Consider the following 7,892-nt stretch of genomic DNA (forward strand, 5'->3'; position numbering starts at 1 on the left):
GTTTTAAGAGGGGGGAATATCCCTTAAAACAAATGGGAAGATGATGTTAGCATTTTGAATTAATCCTTTTACTTTAAACATGTGTTTTCTCAAAATGTCCTCAAAAACAAGTGGGAATGAAAGCATGCATGAAATCCAAATATATGTCCAGAGACAGGAAGTTAGAAAGCCAAGTGTTTCCTGCACTTTGCCCATCCATGGGTCACCTTTAAGATGCTTGCTATATCTGCATACCACAAATATTATTGTTTACTGTGTATTTTTAAAAATTAATTACTTATTTTCCTTCAACATCCTAAGCAACGATATCCTTAAAATCCATAGATTTTTATATACAAGTTACGTACATTAAATGGTAAAATGGGTCAAATATGTGGTGACAGAAAGAACTCTAACTATGGGAGGTGAACACACAGTGTAAATATATATGTGCCTTACTGTTAAAATGTATAGCTAAAACTTACTAGATTTCGTTAACCAATGTCACCATAAAAAATAAACTAAAAAAAAACCAACAAAACAGCATTCAACTCCATGCCACTTAATGTCATTTGCATCACAATTTTAACTCATTCACTGCCAACAAAATAATAGCTAGCCTCCTTAGTCTACCCAATCCTTTACCCCACACCACAACCAGTTGGAAAACAAGTTAAAAGAAGAGCTTATTTCAGAACTCAGATCTCCCAACTGCCTGTTCAGTTATTTCTATATCCTGTGAGTCTTGTGCAGTCTCATTTTTTTCAACATTCTGAAGAAATTAACCCTGAATTCTTGTTTTCCTTTATGTCTCTACCCTCTCTTGTGACAATCTTTACAAAAGACTGTCTAAAGAACCTATCACCATCATGGCTGCTTTCTCTACAAACCTCTGCTCCCTCTCCTCACCCCCCCCCCAGAGATATGTCCTGCAGGATAAATGATCTTCTCTGCCTTTTTTCCAGAAACAATTTCTCCCACATGACTAACAGTGTGCCATAACAATGCAGCTGTGCAACTGAAATACTGGAACTTTTTTCTCATGCCTTTTCCAAGTAAGATGTTACTGTTCTTTGGTTCAGAGTTATTATTCTTTTGGTCAGCACTTCTTTACAGGTCCCATTTTTGTCACCAAAGTCTGTGCTGGGCAATAGTTGCTCATGGTAAGTAGATGGGCTATTAAGTTTTACAGGTCTAGGTTCAAATCTGTTTCTCAAAATGTCAGTGAAAAAGTGGAATGTCATTAAAAGAATAACAAAATTAGTCTATAAAAACAGACCAGAAAAGTTTTGAGGAAGAGGGATGAGTGAAAACTGATCTGGTAGAAGATACACACACAAAAAGTAGAGACGTAAGTTAAAAGAGAAGCCAAGGATCAAGCATATTTGTAATGTACAACCCTAGACAAGCTCAGGAATTGAGAGTCCCGGCAAAAGCGCGTCTGGAACGATTGGATGAGAGTCTGAGTAAGTAGCCATTAGATTGTTACATGTCTGCCCACTTTTTCTGCAGCTGGGCAACTGCATTGGCCTACCATTCGCTCCAGTCACAGAAGTCCGGAAAGCAGAACTGAAACCAGAAGGACAGAAAGAGCTGCCCACTGAATGGTGAGTCACCGGGCACCCGCCTTCTCATGTTTGACTCAGAATCTGGCAGCTAGGCTTATACCTCCCAGGCAGGGGATTAAATGAGTCCTTTGTGGGAAACTTACCATTCCGACAAATGGGGCACCTAGAATGCAACTGAACAGTCAGATCCCCATATAATGAAGCCCGCAAGGTGACAAGTTAAGTCTGGGAAAGCAGAGAGTCTAAATATGCTTTCTAGACCCTTAAGTTTAAAAACGAGCAGAGAGTCAGTATGGCCAGATATTTGCAGGAGGCCTCTAACATAAAAGATCAAGACCAAACAGACAAACGCAAATACAAGCAGCAGAGGAAATCATTAAAACATTAAAGAAAGTTATAATTAATATCCTCAGAGAAATAAGATATTGTATTCTTGAAACAAGACTAAAATGCTATTTTTAGGAAAGCAACATCTAAAGTCAATAAGTGTTCACTGGGATTTTTTAAAAAATGTAATAGCAGGAAAGAAAAAAAGTTAATAGAAGGCCTGGAAAATAAGTTGAAGATACTGGTCAGAAATTATTATCTCTAGTTAAAAGAGAAAAGAGAATAGAAGAGAAGATATAAGAAAATAGTATTATTATAACCTTAATGAGAACTAAATGATTCCACAAATGAGTGCTAGAGGATTAGGTAACAGGGTTGGAGGGCTGTGAAGGGAGAGAGGCCAGTTTCCCGAGGGCAGGCCCTTGGGAAAAGGCGGCTTTCAGACAGAGACACGAAGGGAATAGAGGAAGCTCGTATATATATCTGGGGAAGGCAGTTCCTAGCAGAGGAAACAGCGGCGGAAAGGCCCTCAATGGGACGTGAGCTTCCTGTGTTGAAGGAAGAGCAAGTAGGTCAATGTGTCTGGAGTGGAATCAAAGGGAAGAAGTTGGAGGTAAATGGGACATACCTTGCTGATCTTCTGTGTAGATGTTATGCATCAAGCTTGATTAACTTTTTCTTCCACTAGGATAACTTTTTCTTCACAAGCTTCCTCATACCTAACAGTGTATAGGTAAATTGTATAGGTAAATAAAATATACCTATGTTACTAATAATGTTGTTAGTAACATTGCTTGATGCTTAAAGAAACAAACGATTCTAAATATATGATATCAGCTAATTTTACATATTACTCTTGAATTTCTGGCTTCCATCAAACAAGGGGTTCTCTGAACTGATATTCCCACTGGCCAAGTGGTTGGAATTGAGTGACATGGCTGTCCTTTGTCCTGAAAAATCCCTCCATTTCTGGCTTTTCCTGTTATCTCTAACTCCTGGAACACTTTACTCATTTACATTACACCTACTGTCTCCTGAAGACTTTGAGTTTTCCACCTCTATTCTAGATATATTGAGTAGATTAAAATATAAATGTCTCACTTAATAAACTAAAACATTCTATGGCTACCCACCTCCAGGGTAAGATGGGGAGTCAATTTGACTTGTTTTGAGCACCAGACCCCTTTATCGGTACAGAAATTTATATGGGGGAAAACAACCTCTTGTAGTGTTGGCACCACAATGAGATGCCAGCTCATACATTAGAACAGCTATTATCAAAAAGACAAGATCTTACAAGTGTAGGTGAGGATGTAGAGAAAAGGGAGCTCTTATGCACAGTTGGTGAAAATGTAAATTGGTGAAGCCACTATGGAAAATAGTAAGAAGGTTTCTTGAAAGATGAAAAATAGTTTTTTTAACTACCATATGGATCCAGTAATCCAACTTATGTCTATGTACCCAAAGGTAATGAAATCAGGATCTCGAAGAGGTGTATACACTCCCATATTGTTTGCAGCATTATACACAATAGCCAAGATATGGAAACAACCTGTCCATGAATAGATGAATGAATAAAGGAGAAGTGACAGAGTAATGAGAAAGAAGGAAATTCTGCCATTTGCAACAACATTGGATCTTTAGGGCATTACGCCAAGTAAAATAGGTCAGACAGAGAAAGACAAATACTGTATGATATCATTTATATGTGGAATCTAAAAAAGCCAAACTCGTAGAAACAGAGACCAGGGGATTGGGGGGCAGGTGTGAGAGGGAGGAAATGGGGGAGATGGTGAAAGGGTGCACACTTCCAGGTATAAAATGACTACGTTCGGGGGATCTAATGTTCAGCATGGTGATTATAGTTTATAATACTTTATTCTATACTTGAAAGTTGCTAAGAGAGTAGAATTTAAATGTTCTCACCACAAAAAGAAATAGTTATCATGTGATATGATGGCGATGTTAATTAATACTATGGTGGGAACTATTTTGTTGTATGTAAGTATATCAAATCAACGTGTTGTACACCTAAAACTAATACAATGTTTTATATCAATTTTATCTAAATAAATCTGGAAAAATACACCTTAAAATTACAAGAACTTAACATAGACTTATATTTTTTCTTATGAATTCTGGTGCTATTTGTAGGACTCTCTAGAGCAATTATCTTCCACCTAGCTTTTCAGGAATCCCATCTTCCTACAACTAGTGATGCTCCCAGTTCAGCATATGTCTTCTGAGGTAGCTTCAGCAGGAGATGAGAGAGTTTGAAAATTCCAGCTAGAGTTACCAGATGAAATACCCAGTTAATTTTGAATTTCAGATTAACAATGAATAATATTTTAGCATCAGTTTGCCCCAAATATTGCATGGCACATACTTATCTAAAAATGTTTGTTGTTTATCTAAAATTAAAAATTTAGCTGGGCATCCTGTATTTTTATTTGCTAAATCTAGGAATCTTAAATCAAATCTGCTTTTAGGTATCTAAGCCGAGAAATGAGATACCTCTTTTCTGCTTACAACTCATTGCCTAGAACTGGAATGTGGTCCTAATCCAAGTTCTTAGGAAGCTGGGAAATTTGTAAAACCACATGGATTATTTGGTGAGTATTTTTGTATTTGTTTCATGGTTTTAGGGAGAAATTATAGGAGTTTTAAAGTGAAAGGAATCTCTCTGATAACATTTAGCCAAGTTTCTTACTTGTTTTACTGATGAGGAAACTAAACTCAGAGAGGTACAGGGATGTGTCCATTTTATACTGCTATTTAGTGCCTAGGTGAGAATCCCAGGTGAACTGAGTCACGGTCTAGGATTCCCTCCATTATACAGAATGGTCTCTCCAGATCTTTGAGATGAATACATAGCTCATTTTCATAATAAATGTTAAAATCATACACATGTGTGGGAAATCTTCTCATGTGTAATTCTCTCTTGCAATTGAGAAGCCAAACATGATGCCTATAGAAACTTGTCCTGATGTCCAGTCCAAAAAAATGTCTTGTCTGTATAATTAGAAGAAAAATATTGATGGTGTGAAGTCACAGAATATAGAAAGATGGAAAGAAATCTTTCAGTTCTCATTAAAACATTCAACTTTTGCCTTTTTTTTCTTTAATCCCCTTTTCTAGTAAATCAGAGTCCCAGCTACAGTGCATTAAGTGATGGCTTCTAATCAGTGATGAGAGATGGTCTGAGGTCTGCTTCAATGACTGAGAAGCTGGCACTAAAGGCATTTAGGCATCTTCTAGCCATTTCACCCAGTTGATTGTAATGATTGTTGATTGTAATGATTTTTGAGCCATTCTATATTATGGGAAATGTCAAAATCTGTATTGTCCCAGAACTCACACATTTGAAAAAAAAAAGTATATGAGATGTGGAAGTGGGGAAGAAACCACTAGTTGTGGACAGTAGCTAATCTAATAGCTGATTTTTTTTTTCTTTGATAGATTGAAGTGGCTCTTTATCACTGCCAGCCACTCCCCACTGCTCTTGCCTGCCTTCCTTTTCATCTCCCACATCATCACTTCATGTTGATGATTCTGGCTGCAGGGTTTTATTTGTGAAGTGCTTTGTCATTTGTGCTAGCAGTAAGGTCATCTTTGGCAACACTTCCAAAGTAGAACATCCCCTTATTGGTTTTATGCAAATTGTTTTTCACTCATATTGTAAAAGGTAGATGCTATCAAAACCTTTGGCTGGTAGCCACAGTAGAAAATGCATCTTATATCTACTCCTTGCATTTATATATCTGAAACAAAGTTTCTCGTAATAACAACTTTGCCTTGGATAATATGCTGACATTATCTTTTCTATGTTTCTATTCTTTTCTATTTTGTTTTGTTTTAGTCTCTTCCATTAAAAATGCTTCAAATGTATTACATTAATTTCATAACTAAATAAAGACCTTGACTCATTTTCCAAAATATTGATGTAGGCATGCTTACCTGACTTCTCTCTGAACACTCCATAATAATTGTGTTTGGCTAATATTACTTGTATTGGAGTTGAAGTTCTATGAGTTCTTGTATTTGCATATTTAAAAATATTATAATAAATTTACTTGTGAATTTGGTAAGCATCAATGTTTCTAGAATTGTGCTTTATTGTTTTCATTTTCATTTCTTCATTCTCACATCTTCTCATATGCATTTAATTGCCTAAAATATACTTTTCATCTTAAAATGGCTTCACATTTCTACCATTTCAAATGGGAGAAAAGCATCATCAAATTTGCCCTTCACTAACTTGTAAAGAGCCGGATTTCAAAGGAATGAGAATCTGTGAGTCCATTCCTAGTTGGGAAAGGTATTTCTGGGATTCACATGGGCCTGGAAATACCAGAAAGTTTGATAAACTAGCTTGCCCAAGGCAACTGTTTTTCATGCAATGAGTTCCCTGGGAACAAAGAGCTTGAGGGGTGAAGTTTTGCACTGCTCTGGTGAAAGGTGAGGTGGGTGGGAAAAAAAGCATGTGTCTAGGCCATCATCGTCTCACAACTTGTGCCCAAATCCTGTGAGAGAAAGGATGCAGGCAGGAATAGAAGAAACTGGTCCCAAGAAGGAAAGATCTAGGAAGTGTAGGAAATACAGTTTTCATTATAGAAAACAACAATGCATTGCAAGATGAGGCAAGTGGTAACTTCCTTTCTGTGTGAACTATTTTGTGACTCCAAGCACTCCAGTTTGGGGGTGGGTGGGGCGTGATGCTACTTTGGCTCCTCAGGGGTTAGCTTCTGGAGCACTGAAAGAGTCTCATATTCTCACAGACAGGGCTGATGGCTGACCTGAGGTGGCTTTAGAGGCAGTTGATAAGGAGGAGAGCAGCCTGAGTAGAAAAACCCAAATGCATAATGAGTGAGGATGCAAAGAGAAATTTGAGAAAGAGTGATTGTAAGGGCTGGAGGTTCATTCTTATGGGGATAAGTGCATCTACCAATGAGGCCTGTAAGTTTTAGTCTGTGTGAATCCATTAGTACCTACAATCTGGAAGAAGCTGGGCAAACTAGCTGGTGAGAGGAGACCAGCCAGTTTGCCCAGCTTCTTCCAGCTTGTAGGTACCAATGAGACACATCCATGACTACTCAGTATAGCAGGGTTTAGAGAATGCAAACTCTTCTTTGGTAGAAATAAAATGTGGAATATAAAAAGCAGAGCCACACTGTTGAGTTTTGCCTACTAGGTTCTTCCTCATCTCTGACTTCAATCTCTAAATGAAGAGCCACAGAACTCTCCAGGTTCTGGGAAACTCAGATTTCAAACTAAAACTACTGATTAAGTTTTAGAAAGAAAGAAAACAGTTATGGAAGCAAAATGAGCCAAAGCCATATGTACAGATAATGGAAGAAACAGGGCCAGTCAGCATTTACACAGCATTTGCTGTGTGGAATGAATGAGAAAATAGCATACATCATTTCTGTTCAATTTTCTGATGTTCATGATATTGCCTATCTAATTTCTATTGATCCTACATTTCACATATAAACATCAAAAGAATATGAAAAATATTATTAAATGTGTCCAGGGAACACAAAGCTCAGGACAGAGGCTTTGTTAGAGAGTGTCTGCATGTTCTGCCCTCTTTGGGATCAGGACCAGATGGTGACTGCAGAGAAAGAGCAGAGCAGAAGCACAGGAGATGCTGGGGAAGGGAGAAGCAACAGTTGAGGCTGGTGCAGCATACAGTACCCGGGCTTTCCTGATTTCTCCATCCGGAGCGTCATGTTTATCTAGGGCATTAGGTCTATTTGCCCCTCTCGCTATTCTCTCTTTTTACTCTCTTTACCTGCTCCACCTCTTCTTTTTATTCCAATCCTTTCTCTCTCTCTCTATAACCATTTTTTACCTCTCTTGCTTCCTTCATTCCTTTCAATTTCCCTTTTCCTTTTCCAACTCTCTTGTTCTCTCCTCTTTCCCTTTTTCTTCCCTTCCTTTCTCTTATTGCCAAATGGCCTTTCCAAAAGTTTACACTAATTTACACTTACAACAGCACTTATAATCATATACCTG

The 7,892-nt window shown here is 37.8% G+C and overlaps 1 long non-coding RNA gene across 1 annotated transcript; it reads left to right on the forward strand.

The window, feature by feature from the left end:
• Positions 1-1,005: 1,005 nt before the first annotated feature.
• On the forward strand, positions 1,006-4,430 carry LOC120606726 (uncharacterized). Its single transcript, XR_005653961.1, has 3 exons — positions 1,006-1,142; positions 1,492-1,586; positions 4,364-4,430. It is a non-coding gene; the product is annotated as an uncharacterized LOC120606726 (long non-coding RNA).
• Positions 4,431-7,892: the final 3,462 nt, after the last annotated feature.

Source organism: Pteropus medius, unplaced genomic scaffold (assembly GCF_902729225.1).
Source record: "Pteropus medius unplaced genomic scaffold, Ma_sr-lr_union100, whole genome shotgun sequence".
NCBI classification, from domain to species: domain Eukaryota; kingdom Metazoa; phylum Chordata; class Mammalia; order Chiroptera; family Pteropodidae; genus Pteropus; species Pteropus medius.